General features: G+C 32.2%; 1 protein-coding gene and 1 long non-coding RNA gene across 11 annotated transcripts in view; one reads left to right on the forward strand and one right to left on the reverse strand.

The window, feature by feature from the left end:
* LOC108454161 (dihydropyrimidinase) overlaps positions 1-22,590 on the forward strand; it is a 107,689-nt gene that overhangs the window by 32,095 nt on the left and 53,004 nt on the right. Inside the window, exon 1 of one of the 4 annotated variants that reach the window (XM_053030678.1) lies at positions 5,911-5,920. The exons of the other annotated variants lie outside the window; for them this stretch is intronic. The gene's annotated coding sequence lies outside the window, so the exon portion shown is untranslated. Of the gene's footprint in view, positions 1-5,910; positions 5,921-22,590 lie in introns of those variants that run through there. 4 annotated transcript variants of the gene reach the window in all.
* Positions 1,336-5,979, reverse strand: LOC108467633 (uncharacterized). Of its 7 annotated transcripts, none has more exons than XR_008285718.1 (8): positions 5,466-5,979; positions 4,757-4,898; positions 4,008-4,084; positions 3,581-3,800; positions 3,387-3,473; positions 3,229-3,310; positions 1,655-1,747; positions 1,336-1,532 (listed from the first exon to the last, which is right to left on the reverse strand). It is a non-coding gene; the product is annotated as an uncharacterized LOC108467633 (long non-coding RNA). The 7 variants fall into 7 exon arrangements; XR_008285716.1 differs by having other exon boundaries at positions 4,757-4,907; XR_008285717.1 differs by having other exon boundaries at positions 4,757-4,881; positions 5,466-5,978.

The raw sequence follows: 22,590 nt of genomic DNA on the forward strand, positions 1-22,590 counted from the left end.
TATATTACATATACAAACAATTATATTTATTAAGTATGAAAATAAATTAATGTATTTATTTTTTAAAATGTGTCCGATTGAATTAAAATTAAAGCTTTATATATATATTTGAACCACAATTAAAGTTTCATGTATATAATTGCACTAAATCAAAGTCCATGATCAAATTATATATTGAACTAAAATTGTGTATAGTTTTAAGATTTTTCCATTTGCTTCATCTATATTATTGGATAGTTTACTTCTCCACTACAGATTAATTAATTGTGGTTTTCCTTTCTTCTTTCAAATTTTTTTTTCATTCATTTAAATTGGATTTTAAACATTATAATTTCATACATTTCAATCTTGACTTTAGCTACTCTTGGTTGAGTTACAACTTAATATAACTGCTACTCTTCGATTTTCTAGTAACCTAACTCCTTAAACTCCTTGATTTCTTAGTTGTTTTTCCTCTCAATCCCTCCTGTTTCTTGAAATTCTTGTTTCTTCTCAATGGCTCATGTTACAATCACCTCCTATGAAAAGTCCCAACAAACCCAATAGACTACTGAGTCATCTCAGCAACATGTGACAACTGCTGAGACTCCAGTGCAACAACTATTTGGCACTACTGTTGGCATTAGTCAAGTGCTATCACCTAAAACGAAGTCCCAATCATCAAATCCTATTCCTGGTGATGATCGAGTTGAGATTATTGTAGAATCCACTAATAAAGAAGTTCCAATGGAAAGAGAGAAAGGATCTGTGAACCCTAACATGGATACTGAACCTTCTACAGATGTTGAGAAGGCAATTGCTGAAATCGATGATCTTTTCACTGCAGCAAATTTGACTTTTAGTGGCGTTTTTTAAGGTCTTTAGCGGCGCTTAAAAGCGCCGCTAAAACTATTAGAAGCGCCGCTAAAACTATTAAAAGCGCCGCTAAAACTAAAAAATACCTCTATAGACGGCGCCACTAAAGTTTGCGGCGTTTATTTAAAAAAACGCCGCTAAAGATCATGACCATTAGCGGCACTTTTCCCACAAACGTTGCTAAAAATCATGACCTTTAGCGACACTTTTCCCACAAACGCCGCTAAAGATCATGACCTTTAGCGATGCTTTTCCTACAAACGCCACTAAAGATCAAGACCTTTAACGGCGCTTTTTTAAAAACGCCGCTAAAAATCATGAAATTCAAAAAAAAAGTATTACAAAATATTATAAAGGTCATGAAAAATATAAAAATTTAAAATTCATTATTTCAATTTAATTTTAATTTATTCAAATAAATTGATTTTAATTTGATTCACTGTTTGTAAGTTAGAAAACTATAATCATCCGAACCAAACTAAATTTAAATTTTTTATTTTATAACTAATTTCTTTTACAAATATAAAAATAAAAACAATATTTAAATTAGTAAAAAAATTAAAATACTTTATACAAATATATTTATATATTAAACGGTTGTGTAGCACAAGGAAACTTTGCTCGGGCACAATGTAAAGGAAACCTAGATCAGCTCCTTTGACATAGGGTCCAATGCCCTGCATATGACCATCCACAAGGGATTTTCCTTCAATTCATATAGTTTTGAAAACTCAACAAAATAATTTTAAGTTGCAAGTCACATCATATTATTAGCATAAAGTTCTGAATATTTTATTACCTTGCCATTAAGTTGGAGAAGTTCGCCATCGACCCATCGCGGGTTACGGAAACCAAATTCTGCTATTCTTCCCTGACCTTTGTAACATGCAACCTATATTTTAGAGTTTCCCCATCAATTAGAAGTCTCAAAAGTATGAATTAACGTACTCAATACGAGGTTCTAAATAAAGTCAAATGAATGAGATAGTAGAGATATTTCAAGCAAACCTTACACCAAATTCAATACATTGACATACATTGTTCATATTGAACACAATATATCAGATAGCATTGCTTCTCATAATGCAACCTAGGGAAGAAAATGAAAGAATTCAATAACAGGGTTCATGCCTTGGTCTGTATGAGCATTAGAGCATGCTTAATGGTTTACTGAAAACGTCCAATAGATAGATTGAATTAATCAAAAATTTTCTGGTAAGTAGCTTTTCATGGTCATAGGATGGGGTTTTTGTAGGCCTGGAAGGTGAGCTGGTACTATTCGTAGAACTTCCTTTAGCACGCTGCAAATAAACTACCTGCAACAGATTGTATTAGAAGACTTTAGATCACTTTACAGGAGATATACATCACACACTGGTTAAGAGATGCCGAAGACTAACATGCAAATAGATACATAACATGTGTATATGCATCCAGAAACCAACTTACAGTTATATAAAATGAAAATATCATGTTCCAAACTTACACAGGAATAACATTACACGTCTAAGAATATCCATGTTCAGGCAGATTTACCACCCAAAATATTTAATCCAGAATTTCAAGATTCCATGGACCAAATTATATAATCCAAAAAATTTATCCTACTGCAGCAAGGCTCAGTTACTGAACAAACACACCCAAAGCTGTTTCATGATGCGAAACAGAGAAAGCAGCATGCAGTAAAGCACTTATCCAAAAGCAATTCAGATATGGTGTTCGTGAAAAAGATGACAAGCAAAACACACAAAGGAAGCCCCAATTAAGTACTTAGATAAACACTTATGAACAGTATATCTAACCATGAACTATAACTGAAAGGTCCTTGAGCCACTGTTGTACCAAGATCTTCCTAGCCAAGGAAAACATGCTCTCTTTCTTTCTTTCTGTTCATTCTCTACTTTACCCAAAAAAAAAAGACTGATTCTAATTAGCAAGGCCTTCATTTTTCTGTTTATCTTATCAATCTGTAGACCCTTCTGTACTATGATTGGATCAGAAAGGAAGTTATGAACAATGATCGATAACCTAGCAGCTACTTAACCAACCTAATGGAATTCCAGAGTCAAAGTGGATTAACCCAAATCTCTCTCGAAGAGGTTCCACATATCTAAGACTCAAGATCCCTCCAAACGTGGTCGTACTAGTTGATGCCACTAAGGCATGGTGCCAAAGTATTTCAACTCATATCAATCAGCAAAAAGCCACACAAAGCAAACAAACCATACACAGCATTTAACTGCACTCATGACTCATGGTATCATTAAATACTCTGAATTCACCAAATTTTGAAGATGTCATAATTTAGAATCAATTTATGCCCCTTGCCCCAAATAAAAAATAATAATAAATTAAGGCACATTACTACTTTACCTGCATAAGATATATTTCTTCATCTTCTTTAACCACAAAAATCTCAAATAATGGAATTCTAGGTGACGCGCTGACCAACTGTCTGCAAGCAATCGTAGTAAATAATTATCAATAATTTACGGTAGAAAGAACCTTAGTTGTGGAAAGATTTTTCTCACCTTGGACTGTAACTCCTAGCAACAAATCTACCTACGCCAGGTGTTATGCGTACTAATTTGCCAAATGTAAGAAAGATATAAAGAATCCTAGTGGAATAAAGTATAGGTGATAAACATCAATGATACAGCCTCAAAATATTTGCTAAAACTTCAAACATGCATAAAAAAAATAGAACATCATTATCGGAATGTACCGAGAGTTCCACGAGATCCCGAGAGAGAGAACTCAGCACTTTGAGGGTTTTGTTTGTGGTATCTCCATTATTGTCTGTTCTGTAATTCAAGGACTGCATAGGTTCTTGATATCTTCTTCCTTGGCATACCAGTTTGGTATTATCTTAGACACATGAGGATAAAGATCCTTGTATGAATTTCGGATTGTCCCTTCCGCAACTCCCGTAACAACAGAAATATCTGCGCATTCATTTGTTTATTTTTCAAAGAAACATAACAGTAGCTCAAAATTTTTTGATGTCATTGTTCTTTTTTTTTTAATTTTAATACACAAACACATTGCTTAGACACCATGTTGGGTTATTCGATATAAAACCTCAGCACCTAAAAGTAGTACATGAAACATCTTAATTTTAGTTAATAAGTAAGAAGGAAATAATATCAAACCTTTAAGTGGCTTCTTATCATCCGAAAGCTGTGTTATTATATAAATAACTGCAGCTGCAATTGATATAGGGCTCTGCCTGCGAAAATTATGCAACTTGTTAGCAAGTATATATTAAGTGAATAAAACATTCATCTTATCAAGCTCCAAGAGTTAAAAAAGCAGTAAAGATAAACAATGGGAGAAAATAAGATGACATCTGTGAGAAGTCATGGACTAATGTAAAGGAGAATCATTTTATTTTATTTCTTTTCCTTTCAGTGTCTTTAAACTTTCCAAAACATGCAAAAGACAAGTAACCGAATTGAATGAACAATTTGGTTGCAAAGATCTACCTAATTGGCAAGAACATGGAATACCCGAACTATCAATGAAGTTGACTAATGATTTCAAGAAAATAAATAGCAAGATACTTACAAACATCCATATTCCCAAAAGGTGTTGGTTCTCACTACCAGCATTTCATAAGTCACCATTATAATAATAATCTTTAAAAAGTATGCAATTATTGTAAAATCTCAACCATAATTGTCAGTTACTGCTCTATCAGCTTCTTTTTCTTTAGTTCACCATTCGAATAATAACTCAAACATTTCTAATTCTTTCCCAATCAAGCAGTTAATCAACTTAAATGCCTCTAATAATTAAACAAAATAAAGTCAGCAGCAACCATAAATGGTAAGAAAAAATAAATAATTCAATATTCAACCATGGAAATGCTCCCAAACATATGGCAAAGAGAGGAACTCACCATGAAGTCACCAGCATGTATGGCTCCCATCTCCAAAATACATCTGTCCATCTCCAAAATACACTAAGCCCAACATGGTGAGACTCAAACTAGGGATCTCAAAGTCCCATAGCCTCCTCCTTGCCCTTAAACCAAGACGTCACTGGCAACCCTAAATTAGCTTGAAACAAATACTTCAAATGCAAAATAATTTTCTTTTAGAAACATAAACATGCTCACTGTTAGTGGTGATCTTTAGAAGACAATCATTGAGGAGTAGAATCCTAGGTGTAGAGATTCCATGAAAATTTAAGAGGCCAGATGAAGAGAAATTATTTCAAATTATAGAGCATTGCATCCTAGCCTTCTATTCCATAGTAACTTCCTATGGTTACTTAAATCTTTATGTTTTATGGCTTGCTGATACATATAAAGGATAAATTCTTAGTTCTTATACAACTAAAATAGTGTCCATATATAAAGATAGTCAAATATTAAGTAAAATAATAAATATATCAAACAATAATGTATAATTGTCCAGTAACTTTTCCTATCTATTGATGGTAGAGCTCTAGTTACATCTACAAGTCTATAAATCATACACCCTTACCAACAATTTTGAGTAATAAACAAGATGATTTCTTTTCTAGCCATCAACCTTAATCATCTTTAACGTTAACAGTAGGATTCCTTAACGTTAACAGTAGGATTCGCAGGAATGTTAACATACCCCATTTTTTTAGGGCTAAATTCTTCGTCAGACTCATCATCCTCATGGTACTCGCAACGGGCCATGAAGATAATCCATACCAAGTAAATAGCGGCGGCAGTGAGAGAGCTACAGCCGACGCCGAAGAGGAGAGCGACGACGACGCTGAGAATGTCCCTACTACGATCACGGAGGGAGCTGAAGGTGTAGGAGGGCTTGGGATCGGCGGGCATGGATAAGGGGTTCAATTGACCAATCTCAGTGAAGATATTTCAAACAACAATATAAAGTCCGAGCAACACATCCAATAAGCAAACATATCAAAGAGAGAACATCATGGAGTTGCCAATTTGGGGAAATTGGGGGAAAAAATAAAGGGAATCGGGGTAGGGGAGAAATGGTTTGGGAAAAATAAAATGGGAAAGAAAAGAGAAGAAATTTCAAGTGAAATTTTAGGATTTCTTTGGGGAGGGGGGAGGGAACCGATTTTGGGGAAAGAAAGGAGGGAAGAGAGAAAGATTTCTTGTCAAATTTTGGGATTTCGGGGGGAAGGGGGGAATGAAAAAGTCTAATGCATTTTGGGTAACAAGACGGCACCGTTTTCTGTAAAAAATTTTGCGGCGTTTTTTATAAAAAAACGCCACTATTGCTTATTTTTTGCGGCATTTTTAATAAAAAACGCCATAAAAAGTTATTTTCTCACTTTTTTGCTCTGTTAAAATTTTTTATTTTGTTTATATATATATAAACTTTATCATTATCTCTTAAATAATTTACATTATATTTAATTATATGTATACATCTAAATTTTGATAGAGATACATTTCGTAATTATATATGAATTTCGGTTTAATGTGTAATTGTAGACTTGAAATTCTAATTGTGGTTTAAATGTATAGTTAAAACTTTAATTTTAATTTAATCATACACGTTTTAAAAAATAAATACATCAATATATTTTTATATTGAATAAATATAAATATTTATGTATGCAATATATAAATATAAAATGATGTTATATCAATAATTGTGTTCATAATCTATACTTTTGGGATTTAACCCATTTTGATATATATATTTTTAAAATAATAATTTATATTTATCTTATTTAGATTTATATTATAAAAAATCCAAGATACACAAGTTAAGTAGTTCACTATATTTACCCCTAAACCCCAACCCCAACCCCTAAATCCAAAACCCTAAATCATAAATCCTAGACCATAAACCCCAAACATTAACCTATAATTTAAACTAGCGCCACTAAAAATGCACCTATTGCGACGTTTAGGGTTTTAGGTGTTATAGTTTAGTGTTTAGGGCTTGTTAGGGTTTAGGGGTTTACTATTTTAAGGGTTATAGATTGGTGTTTTATGTTTTTTGGGAGGTTTAGGATTTTAAGAGTTATATGACTTTTAGCGGCGTTTTATCAAAAGCACCGCTAATGTTCTGTTTTTAGCGGCGTTTTTGCTAAAACGACACTATTGCTCAGTTTTTTATAATTTTTGCGGCGTTTTTTGATAAAACGCCGCTAAAACTCTATTTTCCTGTAGTGTTTAGCGAATCCACTTGTTCCTGAGCGTGTGCAAATGTCTGTAGATCGCATTAAATCACCCATTCAAGCGATCATTCAACAAGGTGATCCTGAATATTCTCCTGCTATCGATCCTCCTCTGAATGAAGTTGACACTAGTCCATCGTCCCTGGTCAGTGATTTTGTGACAAATATTACCAAACCTATAGTTAATCTTGTTATTGACGAGAACCCCACTGCTAAAGAAACATCTAAGAATGTTGAGGCTGAGGGAAAACTTGTGATTACAGGAGTGACCATTGGTCCAAACACCGATGCTAATGCAGTTGGACATCGAAATACACGATCAATGCTCACCAAGGAAATCAAGCAGAGCTATAAAGCTTCAAAAGGAAAAAACGACTCCAGATAAAAGGAAATCTCGTTTCTGCTCCAATGAGAAGAAAAAGGCCTAACATCCCTCTCTCTCCCAAAGCAAAGACCGTCTTAGGGAAAAGAGCTACCAAGCCTGTAGAACCTTCAATAAAGAAGGAACAAACTTTTTTCTCCACTACTTGTACCAACAAGTATTTGCTCTTTACAAAGAAAATTTTCATAGAAGAACATAATATTGGTGAAAGGAGCTTTTGGGATAGAGGCATTGATGTTATACTTGAGAAAATGATCTGCTATAATTAGTTGCCTTGTACACCAATGGTGTTCATCTCACTTGGCCACAAGCAACTGAACTATAAGCCTCCACTTTGGAGCTTACATATGCTGGCATGTTTGCCATTGCTACCGAGAATTGGGTTCCCAACATCTAGAGGAATATAATCATCAAGAAGATGGTCACTCTCCTACGAAAGATTTGTAATGTGATTCAGTTCAATTTGGGGAACTTATCTTTTACGAGATCATCAAGCATGCAAGCTGAGTGTACCAAGCATTACCTTTGGCATTGCTTAAATTTGTTTGCAAATATTGATTTTCTTTTAATATCAATTTTTATTAAATAAATATAAAATTCTCTAAAACAAACTATTGATAAACCATATATAAATAAGTTATTGTAATAAGATTCAATTGTTAGTAAAAAAAGATTTAGTAGTTGTTCAAGATGATAGATCAAGGTATAATAAAATGAATTTAATAAATTGTCATAATTTTATTTAAAAATGAGAGTAAAAAATATTAAAGTAACTAACCTAGTGAAAAAAAGATTCTATGAGGATGATAACTTAGTATATTGTATAAAAATTTTAGAGGAGAACTAAGATATAATTGATTGTTTGTGTATCTGGATTTGCAAAGCAAAATCAATATTTTGAGTATTTATATATTGTTTTACATTTATGTATTAATTTGCAATTATTTTACTTTACTCACATGGATTCAGCTTTTGAATGGAGTGAATAAATCAAGTTCCATTTAATTGTTTTAGATCTTGATTTGGTATATTAGAAGATAAACAAGTTATTGTTATTGACTTAAACAGTGAGAAAGAGAAGTTGAACCATAAATAATGAGAACGGCCAAATAGTTTGATTATTATATTTTTGTGAATGACTACTATTCACTACAATTTCACAAAGTAAAACTGTAAAAGAATATCTTATTCTGCAGTGATTGTTCTCTACTCATTTCTTCTTTCCTAGCTACATCTATTTCAAAATCACATGCTTTTTCACTATACAACAGCAATTTAATTAGGTTCGTTTTGTTATCCCATGACCTTGCCATCACTTGTTTGCCTTTCTTTTAGTTTTGTCTTAATGGGTTTATTTTTGCGCAGCTAATTAATGGAAAAAAATAAATAGATGAAGTGTTATTGAATTTCGATTTTAAGGATATATTCCAATTTGATTTACTATCCATGGTTATACTTTCTTTTGATCTTATATGATTCCATTATATGATCATGTCAATGTTTTGTTTTTCATAGCATTATTGCTACTTCCTCAACTTCCGAATTTGAAAGACATCTTTGAAACTATTCAGTTCACACCATTCTTTATAGTTTTACTTGTAGCCAACCATGAGTTATGAATTCTTTAGTTAACTTCAACCTTCAAAATAACTGTCACACCCCAATCTAGAAATAAAATCTGGATAATTGAAGTTCTTAGGTTACTTAGTTCCTTTTTTTTTTTTATTTTATTTTTCCTATGGCAATTATTTAGTATCAAGTTGTAAATATTTGGGTTGAAGCGAGCCTTAGAGTAATTAGAGGATACTTATATGGCTGGTTGGGGAATATTTGAAGTGGAATTGGATGGTTGAGATTTAACTACACGATTTTCTAATGGAAAACATAATGGCGGAGTTAATAAAATTTTATAATGTTTACTAGGTTCTAGAGAGGAGGGCAAGAGGAGGGGTATAAAAGGGGGACTCTTTCATTCTCTCAGGGAGGATTCAGGATCCTTCTTCCATTTCTTCTCTAGTTTGCTTTGCAAGCGATAGAAAAGGGAATAGAAGAACAGTCTACATGTGGGTAGAAACAAACATTTTAGCTTGAGTAATGGAGATTATGGCAAGCCACTGATAACAAAGGAGAAGGACCAAGCGACAAAGGAGAAACTAAACAGGGGAAGGTGTTACCACAATCGCGGATGTGTTTTACGAGGTAAGATGCATGTTGGTTGTGAGCTCAAGTTATAGTATTGATGAATTGTTGATGAGAAAAACGTTATGGTGTATGATGATTTCTAAATTGTCCCCCAGTTACTTTAAATACATGTTGTTTTGGTGAGTTTTCTGCTGAAATGTTGATAGATGTTGGGTGTGAAAAAAGTATGCCTGGCTGTAAGCATAAGCTTGTTGTATTGATAAGTTGTTACTGGTAAAGTACTATTAGATTATGTATTATTGATGAATGCATGATATGAGTTATTTTGGTAAAAATGAATGGTATGAGGAGTATAGATGGATGTAAAGATGAATGAATGAATGAATAAGGAGATGTCATGTTGTGCACTTTGTGCCACATGCTATTTAGCTTTGTGGAGGTTCGGTTGGATTGTATGGGGATTTATGAGCACAAGTACGTGATGACTCTACGAGGTTTCTTCTCAATTATGAGACTTTGCAGAGTCTAAGGCTTCAAGCCTCATGTATGTATGCAAGTCTTATGGCTATGGGCATACGCAAGTTTTGACGGCCCGCTAAACTTCTCCTCATGTTTCAAGTTATGACGGTATGTTGGATGTGTCCTCAAGTTTCCATGCTAAGCCTATACGCTGAATTCCGCCATATAAAAATCCAAGGGACTATCTTTTAAGTAATAGTCCTCAAGGATTAATCCATGTATGGGTTCGCAAGGACTATTCCATGTATGAGTCTGCAAGGACTAGTATTCAATCAGAGTCTGCAAAGACTGTTACCAGCATGAGTTCGCGATATTTCTCATCAAGAATGAATCCACATGCATGCTTCCGCCAAGCATGAATCCGTGTATATAAGTTCGCAAAACATGTCCTCAAGTTTACAAGTTAAGACAGTCCACAAGACATTTTTTTTCAAGCATGTCTGCAAAGACTATTTCCCAAGCATGTGTACAAGTATGTATATGCAATGACCGCTTTCAAGCATGTGTTCGCAGGGTATGAATTTGCATATCTAAGTCTGTTAAACATGGCCGCGCATGTTCAAGTTCATAAGGCATGAAGTCATACGTCAAAGTCCATCAATTAAGAATTAATGAAAATTACCTTCAAGAGTGAGTCAGATGGGATTAATCCTTACGTATAAATCCACAAAAAAATTATATGTCAAGATTCTCTGCATATGACTTACCCACGGAATATGATTACAAGAAACCTTTAAGTATGACATTGCTAATTCGAAAGACGTGTCAACCTGCAAGCTAAGATAGCGTATGGATTATGTCAATGAGAGCCCTATGTTAATGCACAACCTGCTTGTGCTAGTGGTATACTGAGTTAGATGACACCCCGAAGAGGGACAAAGTCAGAATCCTTAAAGCTAGTGTGAGCTTGATTTCCCTTAATGATAACATGCGTACATTTGGGGGCGAATGGTAGGATTTAAGCTCAGGGTCATAATTGTTCTTGTAATTGAACTACAGGACGTGCTGTGGGTCTAATGCCATAAGAATGTCGTATTGTATTGATTGACATTTGGTTAATTTACTCATGAATATGAAAATCTTTTAACTCACCCTTATGGATATGTGGATTGTGCTTTTTAGCGCACAAGCAAGTGGAAATCACACGGTGGCATATTAAGTTCATTTCAGTCTATGAGTAGCATCTTCATTTAGTTGATTGTTCGGCTAAACAATTGGGTCGAGCGAGGGGTGTTACAATAACCAAAACAAATCAAAATTATAGTGGTCATGTTTTGGGAGAAATACAATCTTTCCCAACCAAACAAAATACTCAGTGCAAATTTGTGGGTATTGACACATAGGTATTTCAAGGTTATGGAAATACAAACTATTTCTATATTATTAAACTTATAAAATAATTTTTGAAATAATTATTATTAATTTTCACTTGTATATCTTCAATGATTCATAACAGAACAATGACATGCATTTCTATATTAAAGGTTTTTATGCACTTATATTTGCCCCACTAATGAAAGAAGTTTGTATCCAATTCATTAGTAGGTTCCAAGTGAAAAACAAGTTCAACTATAATGCATTCATCAGAGATTACAACATATGTCTAACTAGAGCAACCCAACTTCACAAACTTCATAAAGATACAAGTTTGTTCTCTGGACACTATTTTCACTTTACCTCATTGCTCTATGTATGAACGTATTAAGTATGACAAGTATTTAATAAGTTTTCTTCAACAACATTCATTACCCTTCCTTATACAATATTATGTGGTAACATAATTCAAGTAATATAATTTAATTTTTTTATACAGATGTTATTAAGATAATTTCGTCCATTACACCTGTTACAAAAATAAGATTTGAGTAACAAAGCTAATAATGTAGGGAAACATGACATTTTTTCATTCAAGATGAGAGGTATGAGACAAACAAAATTAAAATTAACATTTTAGAAAAAAATAATTTTTGAATATTCCAACTAATACTCTACCTTACTTATCAATGACTTGAAGCCTCAAGTTGTTATAGTTGTGTGACCCAAATTCCTGTTAAAATAAAATACAAATGAAAAGATAGGGAGATTTGTGAGGGTGAAGGTCGCAGCCCATAATAGATCCTCCAATAAGCAAAATATTGGATTGAGGTCGCAACTACGGGTGTTTTAACCTTAGAGCATTACTTCTATTACACTTTGATTAGAATATGGTTTTACAAACCTATAAATAGGCATAGTGTATACTCCTCTTGTATCATTCGAATTTGACATAGTGAATTTTCTTCTCCTCTACCCTTGGTTTTTTTCCCGAAAGAGTTTTCACCTAAATTTTGTCTGTTCTATTTTTTCTTTTTCTTTGTGTTTCATTGTCATTATCGACGTTCAATTTTCACACAAGTCCTTATATGTGCAAGGTTATTGGTGAAAAAGTACATGAGTATGTTTTGTTCAATTTCATTATTTTACATTTTCTAACCACATCCAACTTTATATACTAAATAATTATTCAATGAAATTAGGTGACAAACATTGCCCCAAACTCAACCACTAAATTTTACCTAGACCTTGATATTCTTGAATCAAATAAGCTCAAACAACGATATATTTTAATAAAAATTTTACAAATTATTTCACATTTATATGTTGTTATTCATAACTTCACCTTGCCATCATCAAATTAGTTTAAAAGATGATCCAATTGAAGTGAAATTCCTTCCTCAAAAAGAAAATCATCAACAAGCGTGGACTTAACAAATGCAAAAACAAATTGTAATAATAGTTGAGTTACTCAATGTACAAACCAACAATAACAAGGTGCACTTCCTAAAATTTGATTACTTGAATTCAAATCTTACTCACAAATCACTCATGATAACAAAAAAACAAATCAAATCAAAGCTAAGATAAGGTTGTCTTTAAATTTTGCCAAACCTAATTGTGTTACATTGCATTAAAATAACATTACTAAATCTCAATTAGTTATATATGTTTCCAACATTTAGTAGTTGCTTACCATTTCTATTACAATCTTTTTCATTCTTGCTTTGATAGAACCTGATATTCTAGGTAGGTATCATATTTACTAAGAACTAATAATATAATCGCTACTTCATCAACTTCATACCATATTGCTAGCAATGCTTATTGTAAACTTATTGTGTTACCATATTGATTACCCCTTTTCACTAGAGCTCTTCTTACCTTTTTACTTGGGCATACTTTACTATTTCTATCCTTCAATATACCCTTTACTATCTACAACATTTCATAGCCTGCAGAAGTTATTCCAAAAAAGGAAAAAAAAAAAACAATCATGTTCACTTTAGAGTTTTTTTTTGACACATTTGAAGCACTTATTTACAATTTGGGTAAATTACTCTTTCACTTCTTGCCTTTTTGTAATAACTCGATTTCTAGTGGTGCCAGAAAATGTTATTTTGGAACCCCATTTTCATAAATCGAGTTCATAAATATTAAATATGAATATTTGCGGAGTTGTTATAACAACATATTAGAGTTTGGTCTGGTAATTTTGTTGAGTTAATAATTAATTTAGGTGTAGGGACTAAATTATAAAAGTCCAATTATTATAGGTTTTTAATTGGCCAAAGACTTAAAGACTTAAATTGAAATTAGTCAATGGCTCAGAATGGTAAATAAACTATTTTGTTACATCAAATAGTGGATGATGATGTTAACTTCCACTATTTTTTATTAATGATAATTACGATTTAATTAATTAATTTAGGTTAACTAAGATTTAATCCAAGTATAAAAAGGTGAATTAGTGCAAAGTTGTCATGTTTCTTTCTTCTTCTCCATCGTTTAAGCTTAAAAACATAAGGAAAAACATTTTTGAAGCTCAAAGCATTCGACCCTCGATTGGTAAGCAATTTCAAGTCTTTTTCTTATAATCTTTTTTATGTTTTTGAGGTCATGTGAGCTTGATTTAACTAGCCCATGTACCAATTTGTAAAACTATTAATGTAACGTCCCCCTACCCGAGACCGTTGCCGAAGTCAAGCAGGAGACATTACAAAACTTATCTTAGCACTTAAACAGTTTTCATAGTAAACTATCCATCTGCTTCACGGTCGCTAAAAAAATCATATCTCGAGTTACGAAACTCGAAATCCAATTCCGTAAATTTTCCCTGAAACTAGACTCATATATCTACTTACTAATTTTTTTCTAGAATTTTTGGTCAGGCCAATTAGTACAGTTTATTAGAAAAATTCTCCCCTGTTTCAGGGTTCGGCTACTCTGACCCTTGTGCACTACGAATCAAATTTCTTCCTGTACAGAAATCCAATGACTATGCTATTTGTTTAAAATAAAAATATACTCAATAAGGAATCCATACATATAAAGTTTGAGTCCTAATTCTTAATACACAATTTATGGTGAATTTCTAAAGTCAAAATAGGGAATCCAGAAATTGCTCTAACCCTGTTTCACCAAAACGTAAATATCTCATAAAATACAACTCTTTTACCTATTTTGTTTCTTCCATATAAAAATAGATTCATTAAGCTTCAATTACATATTTTATTCATCATCTAATTCACTTTATACTATTTTTGGTATATTTTCAAAGTTGGACTACTGTTACTGTCCAAATCTATTTTAGTATAAAATGTTGATAACTAAGTTTATAACATCTTCATTTCTTCTCTCTACAATATTTACCAACACTTCCTCTTATTACTCTTCACTAACATATCAAAACATACCATACTTAAGGTTTTGGTAACATTTACAAAACATACCAAAATATCACTTAACAACTTAGATACTTTCAAAATGACCAAAAAACATCCTAGGTACAATGCCATTTTCCAAAAAGATAGAAACTTCATCAATTTGAGTTCGTGGATCGGCTTGTATCTGAGTCCTTATACTTTCGTACCTAGCCTGCGCACGGAAACAAACCATACGCTGAGAATACTCTCAGTGGTATTTCTATAAACAATAGCTTAATCAACTTTAAAACATGGTAATTCAAACATATTATTGCTATTATTCAATATCAATCAGTACTTTAATAATCTTTACTTTATTTACCCTTATTAACATAACTCGGACTCTAACGGATACACGGATCCAACCCACACTCCGGGATAAGCACATAGTGCTTCATCGGAACAAATCCGAACTTTAACATTATAGTACACAAAGTACTTCATCGGAACAAATCCGAACTTTAACGATGAGTCGACACATAGTGTCTCATCGACTCAATGCCTAATATCCCAATACTTCCAATTCCTATGACATGTCAACTATATCCGACTAGCCCGACATCATAATAGGGTATTCAAAATCACATTCATTTCAATATGGTAAAAATACTTACCTCATTCACATTTTCATACAATATAAATATCAAATATAGCAATAACGATTAAGCTCGGTTTATAGAAATACAAACCACTATTTATCGAATTTAATTGATATCTTCGTTCACTTTTTCTTTTCCTTCTTTGATGACGTATCCGTGCTACGCTTTGCTACTAACAATCATACAATTAAAAATCATCAATATACTAATTCATAAAACACATTTTCACTTTCTATCAAACTTTTACAAAAATTCCAATTTCGTCCTTTTTCCATTACTAATCTTTTTTCTTTAACTTAAGCTTCATATTATCTTTTAATCAACTCATTAACAATTTCTAACTCATAAAATTCATTATAAAACATAAATTTTGAGCTCTATTCAACTTAATCCTTATTTAAACCTAACTTAGAATTCTTTTAATAAATCACTCAATTTTCACTTCTAACTTCAATTTCTATCAATTTAACCCATAAAACCTCAATTTATTCAACTAAATCAATATCTAAAATTTTCTATTTTTCTTCATTTTAACCTCATACATGTAGAACTTTGAATTAGGCATCCATAAACATAAAAATTATAAGAAAATAAGCTAAAACATCTTACCAATCAAGCTTTAGGGCCTTAATCCTCAAATTTCTCTTTTCTATTTCTTTCTTTCTTTCTTTCTTTCTTTCTTTCTCACGTTTGCTCTCTGTAACTTTTTCTATCTTTCTTTCTTTCTTTCTTTTTTTTAACTTACTCATAAATCTATATTCAATATAATAATATTAATAATATAATATTATTCTAATAAAATAACTTAATCTATAAGAAAAACTACTTTAACACATTTAATATCTTTACCAACTATTACACATGTTATATCATACATTCACACACACGGCACTTAGGGTCTAATTGCTAGATTAGTCCCTTTACTAATCTTTAATCTATAATTAAACTTTTATACCGTATGCAATTTAGTCCTTTAAACTAAATTCAAGCTACTTCACTTAATTAAACACTAAATAACCATTCAACTATAATTCATAAATATTTCTAATAAATATTCATGAATTAATTTCACGGAAACAGTACTCAAGACTCAATTTCCGATACCGTAACTTTCGGTTCATTACAATTAATTTTTTTTAAAGTTGTCATTGTTGATTTCTTGAATAATTTGGTGTTAAATTGATAGATTTAAGCTTAGTTTATGAAAAAAAGATTAGATTGTAACATTTATTTGTTAGTTTTGTACATAAGAACTAAAGTGAATAAAATGCAAAATTGTTGTGAAATTTAGTATAAACAGAAAGTATAGGGTCCCTGATGAATGAAATTGAAGTTAATTTTTAAATCGAGACTCAAAATTGAAAGTTATGACTATTTCGAATTTAGAGACTAAATTAAATAAAATATAAAACTTTAGGGGTATTGAAAAATGAGATTTCATAGGTCCATACATGTCATGGCATAATATCTAAATGTTTGGTATTGATGAATTGTATGGAACAATTGTATAGATCAAGAATTGGATCAAACTGGAGGTAATCGAGAAAAAGCCAAAATTGTTGGTTAGTCCTTATAGGATCAACTTGTTTGGTGTTTTGATCAGGTAAGTTCATTCTGTATTTATTTGCTTAGGTTGTTATGTGTTTTAAATTTTTTTTTTTGTGTGTGTGTGTGTGTGTTTGGTTGTGAATTGGTAAGATCAAGCTAGAACTGGACTAAATTGAAAATTGATGTTTATATGTGTAAAAGATGCCCATGTGAACTTAGTAAAGGTTAGGATACGATTGGCATGGCAATAGGCTCTAGCGCATGCTTGAATGAGATTGATTACAGATGTTACCAAGATCCATCATTTGTTGCAGATTCTCAGATATATGTGACACATATTTAGCTCGGACAAGTAACATGATGTGTAGTTTTAAAGGTTTAGCCCAAACGGGTAACCTGACATGTATAATATTCAGCTTGAATGAGCAACTGGTGTGGTGTAGATACCTTTGTATCCAAGCTTATTTACTAGGGTTCATTCGGCGAATCAGTTTACATGAAATTGAGAAATTGAAATGGGATGAAATGAATTTAAAATTGAATGAATTGTGTAAGAAAAATTGATTGGAGTATTGCCTTTGATTAATATACATGTGAATGTAACATCCTTTATTGAGTATGAATTTGATATTGTCACCAAATGTGACATGAAATGTCATGTTAAGTACTTGTGATATCATATGGTTTGATTATAAGTTAATGCTCACCTTGTTGATGTTTTGAATTGTCATGTCTAGCCAAACTATGCCAAGTTATGGTAGCTTATTGTATTTATATAAAAGATAAGCTAAGTTTTGTTTAATACTTATGAGCTTACTAAGAATCTTATATGCTTACCTAGTTTGTTTTCCCTTTTCCTTGTATATCGTCACCTTGCGAAACAGGTCAAGCCTGACTGTCTCGAAGCTTACACTATTATCAAATTGATAGCTATTTGATCATTTTGAGTCAAGGATTATGACATGTATATAAGTTTCTTAGTTTTACCTTAATTTCTAAAAGTCTTGATGAGTTGAACTTGTAATGAATATGGTATATGATGATGATTTTGAATGTTGGTTATAGCATATGAATGAATTAAGTTAATGCCTAGTTGAAAATAGTATGTTTGATTTTCATGCTTGAGATTTGCTTTGGTGAATGTTTAATTTAGTCCATTGACAAGGTTATGAAGGTTTTATGATTGAATTGTATATGTATGCAATAGTTGAGTATTGCTAAAGATGGTTGCCAAAATTGGATGGTAAATGAGATCAAATAGACTTAAATGTTGAATAGATGAGATGTATGATTTATTCTTGATTTTTTAAGCTTATGTTTAAGATATATAAGCCATAGGTGTGTATATGTGCATAAGTTTTGGTAATGAAAGTGTAATGGCATGTTTCAATGTGGTTTGGCGTAAGTGAAGTTTGGTCATTGAATGACTTGGTTGGTGTTTGGTTCGTGACTTTTTAAAGTTTAAATCTAATTGAGTATTAAGTATTATATGTTGGATAAGAATTTGAATGTGAATATTTGAACTTGATTGGTATGTTTTGGTAGGTTTTGAGTCAAATGGAAGTGACAATTTGATGAACATATTGATAGGTATGGTTGGAAGCTTTGATTTAGGTACCAAATTGTGCATTTTTGCCAAAAATAGGGGCCACGTCTCGACAACCAACCTTCCTCATCGCAACATCAACCTAAAGTAAGTAACGTCGTGATGTCAAGTGGCCTAAGGTCGTGGCGTGACTCACTGTTTGACGACGTTACGACGTCAACCCTAAATTTCTAAAACTTTGCAATTTGGTCTTAATTCATGCTTGGGTTGACAAGAGAGCTTTCATAAGCTTGATTAAGACTCAAAATAGATTGTTAAGCGTAAATTGAATATGAATAATGTTTAATCGCATGGATGATTGATTGATTGATTTCTGTATATTTGATTGTTGTTGCTCCAGCAACGAATGTAGCATTCTATAGGTTGAACCTGGTGATCGGGTCGAGCGAGGGGTGTTACACTTTTAATTCTTTTAAGTTATTCCATGCCTTTTTGTTTAACTTTTTTCTTTATAATTTTTTATATGTTAAAGAAAAAGTTGATTTTAAATAAATTATCTCTTTATTTTAATATTTTACTTAATTGAATTAACTTTTAGGGTAAATTACACCAATAGTCACTCAACTTTAGGGTAGCTGACAAAACAGTCACTCAGGTTTTAATTCAGTCACTCAACTTTCGAAAAATAGCAAAATAGTCACCACTAACCATTTTTCGTTACGTTTGTAACGAAGCTACCATTTTCCATTACAGACTTAACGGAAATGCCATTTTCCATCCCTCTCACTCTTCCCCACCATCCCTCTCTCTATCACTAGCCCCTTTATATTTTTGCAAACCTCCCCACTCTTGCCTTCTCCCCCTTTTCCCCCTATTCATTCTTCACCATCATCCCTAAGGAAAATGAACCCCAAGAAGGCAGCAATATAAAGCGTGGCCACAAAGATACTTAAGGGCTTAAACGTGGCCACAAAGACCGACCCTTTACGTTGTATGCACCCTGCTTGCACGCCGAATGTTACTACATTTCCAAATAAAGTCTGAAACGAAATTGGTTTTAGTTACTAAGCTTCGATTTGCCAAAATGAAAAAGCTAATATAGGGAGTTAATGAAAAAGCTAATATGGGGAGTTGCAGTCTGCTTATTGAGTAGACTACAGATATGAGCTCGATATCAGGACTCAACATCCAAGCGTTTGGGTCTCTTTCAAAAATCAAAGTAACCAATGTAAATTGAATGGTCCCAAAGAGGCAATATAATTAAACCAACATTATCTCCGATGGATACCTTTTCAGAATTATAGCCTTCAAATTTAGTAGGGAAAGTATCAGTTTGAAGTAGCCAAAGTGTAATGGCCTAAATTCAAGGTTATCGGAACAATGGTTTCGTAACCATAGATCCGATTTAAAGAGAAATTTATTTCAATATTTTTGCTTGAAAATTTATATGATAGGAAAATCGTATGAAAATATTGATAGGAAAATTTTATCGATTTAGTGATTAGTTAGAAAAAGAAATTATTGAAGAAATTGGGTAAAATAAGGTATCGGGACCTCTATCTAGTAAAACCGAGTCGAAAATAATTTTATAAATATTTATGAAATGTTATTAATGTGGTATTAAAATTTCGTTAGGAAATTTTAATGTTTGGGTAGTCAATTAAATGAAAAGGACTAAATTGTAATAGGTGTAAAAGTTGCTAGAGTGATTAAATAGCTTAAGAGTCTAATGAGAAAGGATTTAAAATGAATTAGACCCAAAATTTATTTGGGTTGGACGGCAAGGGTATGAAATCAGCAGAAAAATTGATAAATTAAGGGAAAAATTGGAATATTGCAAAATTAACTAAATAAAACTAGGACTAAATAGGAAATATCTAGATTTCTCTTCATTTCTCTTCAATTCCAGCAGCTAAAAACGCCATAGGAGGGTTATCTAAGCTGGTATTTCATAATTTTTGCACCAAGTGAGTTAATCCTTGCCTTTTTCTTGTAATTTTTGTGTTTCTAAGACTTTTACAACTAGGTCCTACAATTAAATTCATTAGCTTTTGATTTCATGGATGAAATTGAAAGTCACCATGGTTGAGTGCTGTAAGTTTATGATGAAATAGAATGAAATTAAAGCTTTAATTTGTTTATGAGATGATTTTATTAGGCAATTTCAATGGAAATTGATTTTTAGGACCTAATTGTGAAAATGTTTGGAATTAAAGTCTATTGCTGAAATTATGATTCCTAAAGGTTGTAGACTAGTTTGAGATGATAGAATAAAATGTTAATTGAGAAAAATCAGCTCAATTGAGAGGCTAATTGAGTAGGGACGAAATTATCATTTATTAAAAGCTTAGGGGAAAAATGGTAATAAACAGCTTGCACTAAAACAGTTTGGATAGCAGCAGTAGACTAACTTTGAAAAATCACCAAAAATTTTAGGAATCGAATTAGAAGATGAACAAAAATGGAATTAAAGCTTATTGAGTCTAGTTTCTCATAGAAGAAATATTGTAAGCAATGGATTTGTAAATTTTGAGATATAATGAATTTTGTGAGACAAGGTCAGAATGAATTCGGGTTCCCCTGTTCTGACTTTTAAAAATTATAAAAAATTGAATAAAAATAATTAGGGACTTAAATTTATATTTCTATAATTCTGAATGAGTCTATTTTTAATAGAAATAAACGAGAACATCATTTGAATTCTTTATAAAGAGATAATTTATTTTTAGTGAAGAAGGGTCAGAACTGTTAGACAACAGAACAGAGGTGACTTTGAAGAATAAACTGTACTGATTGGCTAAACCAAAAATTCTGAAAATTTTATGGTAAAAATATGTATGAGTCTAGTTTCAGGGAAAATTAACGGATCTTAATTTGGAGTCCCGTAGCTCAAGTTATAAATAATTTAGTGACTATGATCCAAGTAGACAGCTTTGAATGAACTATAAATAATAGTTGAATTATAGAGAATGTTGCATATGAACATGAAATGTATTAAATTGAAAATTAAATTTATTTATTTAGATCCAGAAGATTCAAATACGAAGCTAGATCAAGGAAAAGAAAAAGTTCGGGATTAGTAGATTTTTACTGTTTACAAACAAGTATCAAGGTAAGTTCATGTAACTTGAATTATATTCTGAAATGCTTGAAATTGTATGTTATTGATGTGAATATGATTTGAGTGTTCATTATATGGAAATTTATGAAACATTGATATATTTGATAAAATGGGAAGAAATCCGGTTGAATGAAAAGAAAATTCGATGGATCTCTCGAAAAGGAATTGACGGTAAAAGGATCTAGCCGGACGGGTGATCCTATCTGATATAGCCCTCCCAAGAATATGTGTAAAATGGATTTAGCCGGACGGGTAATCCAAATTAGGTCTGAATTTAGCTGGACTGGTAATTCAGATCCAAGCTCATTAGAGTAATTGTCGTTGTAGGGATTTATCCCGGACCGGTAATCCCGACAATACTCTATGAGTTTATATTGCGGATTTAGCCTAGACCGTAATCCCGCCGCAAGGTTGAGGTTCATGGAGTGTGCTCTCTGAAATGGATATGTGCGCACATGAATATGAATTGACGGACCGAATTGTACAATAAATGTGTACCTCTGAAAATCCATCGAAATTCGATAAATTCAACGGATAAATATGGAAAATAACAAGGAAATGGAAATCATGGTATTGACGAGCTCATCAATCATAGTATATATTATTGGTACATGGAAATTATTGTACTAACTTGAATGTTGAGTTTGTGCATATTAGGTAATAATGCATTGAATGGATATATGGATGTTTATGGTATTGTATTGAAAATATTAGGTAAGTATAATTCTTGTTACATGAGCTTACTAAGCACAAAGTGCTTACCCGCTTCCTTTTCCCCTGTTTTGTAGTGTTAAGAGCTCGGAGGTCGATTTGGTGGGAGACACATCACATCGTCAACCTCGGATTTCGGTATATAAAGAAACTTTATTTTGGAAATCAATGGCATGTATAAGCTAACAAAGTAAATGTTAACGTGAAATGAATGTAAAGTTAGCCATTAGTATAGTTAACAAACCTGGTTATAGATATGTGACGACGTTATCTTATAT

The sequence above is a fragment of the Gossypium arboreum genome, chromosome 7 (assembly GCF_025698485.1).
Source record: "Gossypium arboreum isolate Shixiya-1 chromosome 7, ASM2569848v2, whole genome shotgun sequence".
Classification (NCBI taxonomy): Eukaryota; Viridiplantae; Streptophyta; class Magnoliopsida; order Malvales; family Malvaceae; genus Gossypium; species Gossypium arboreum.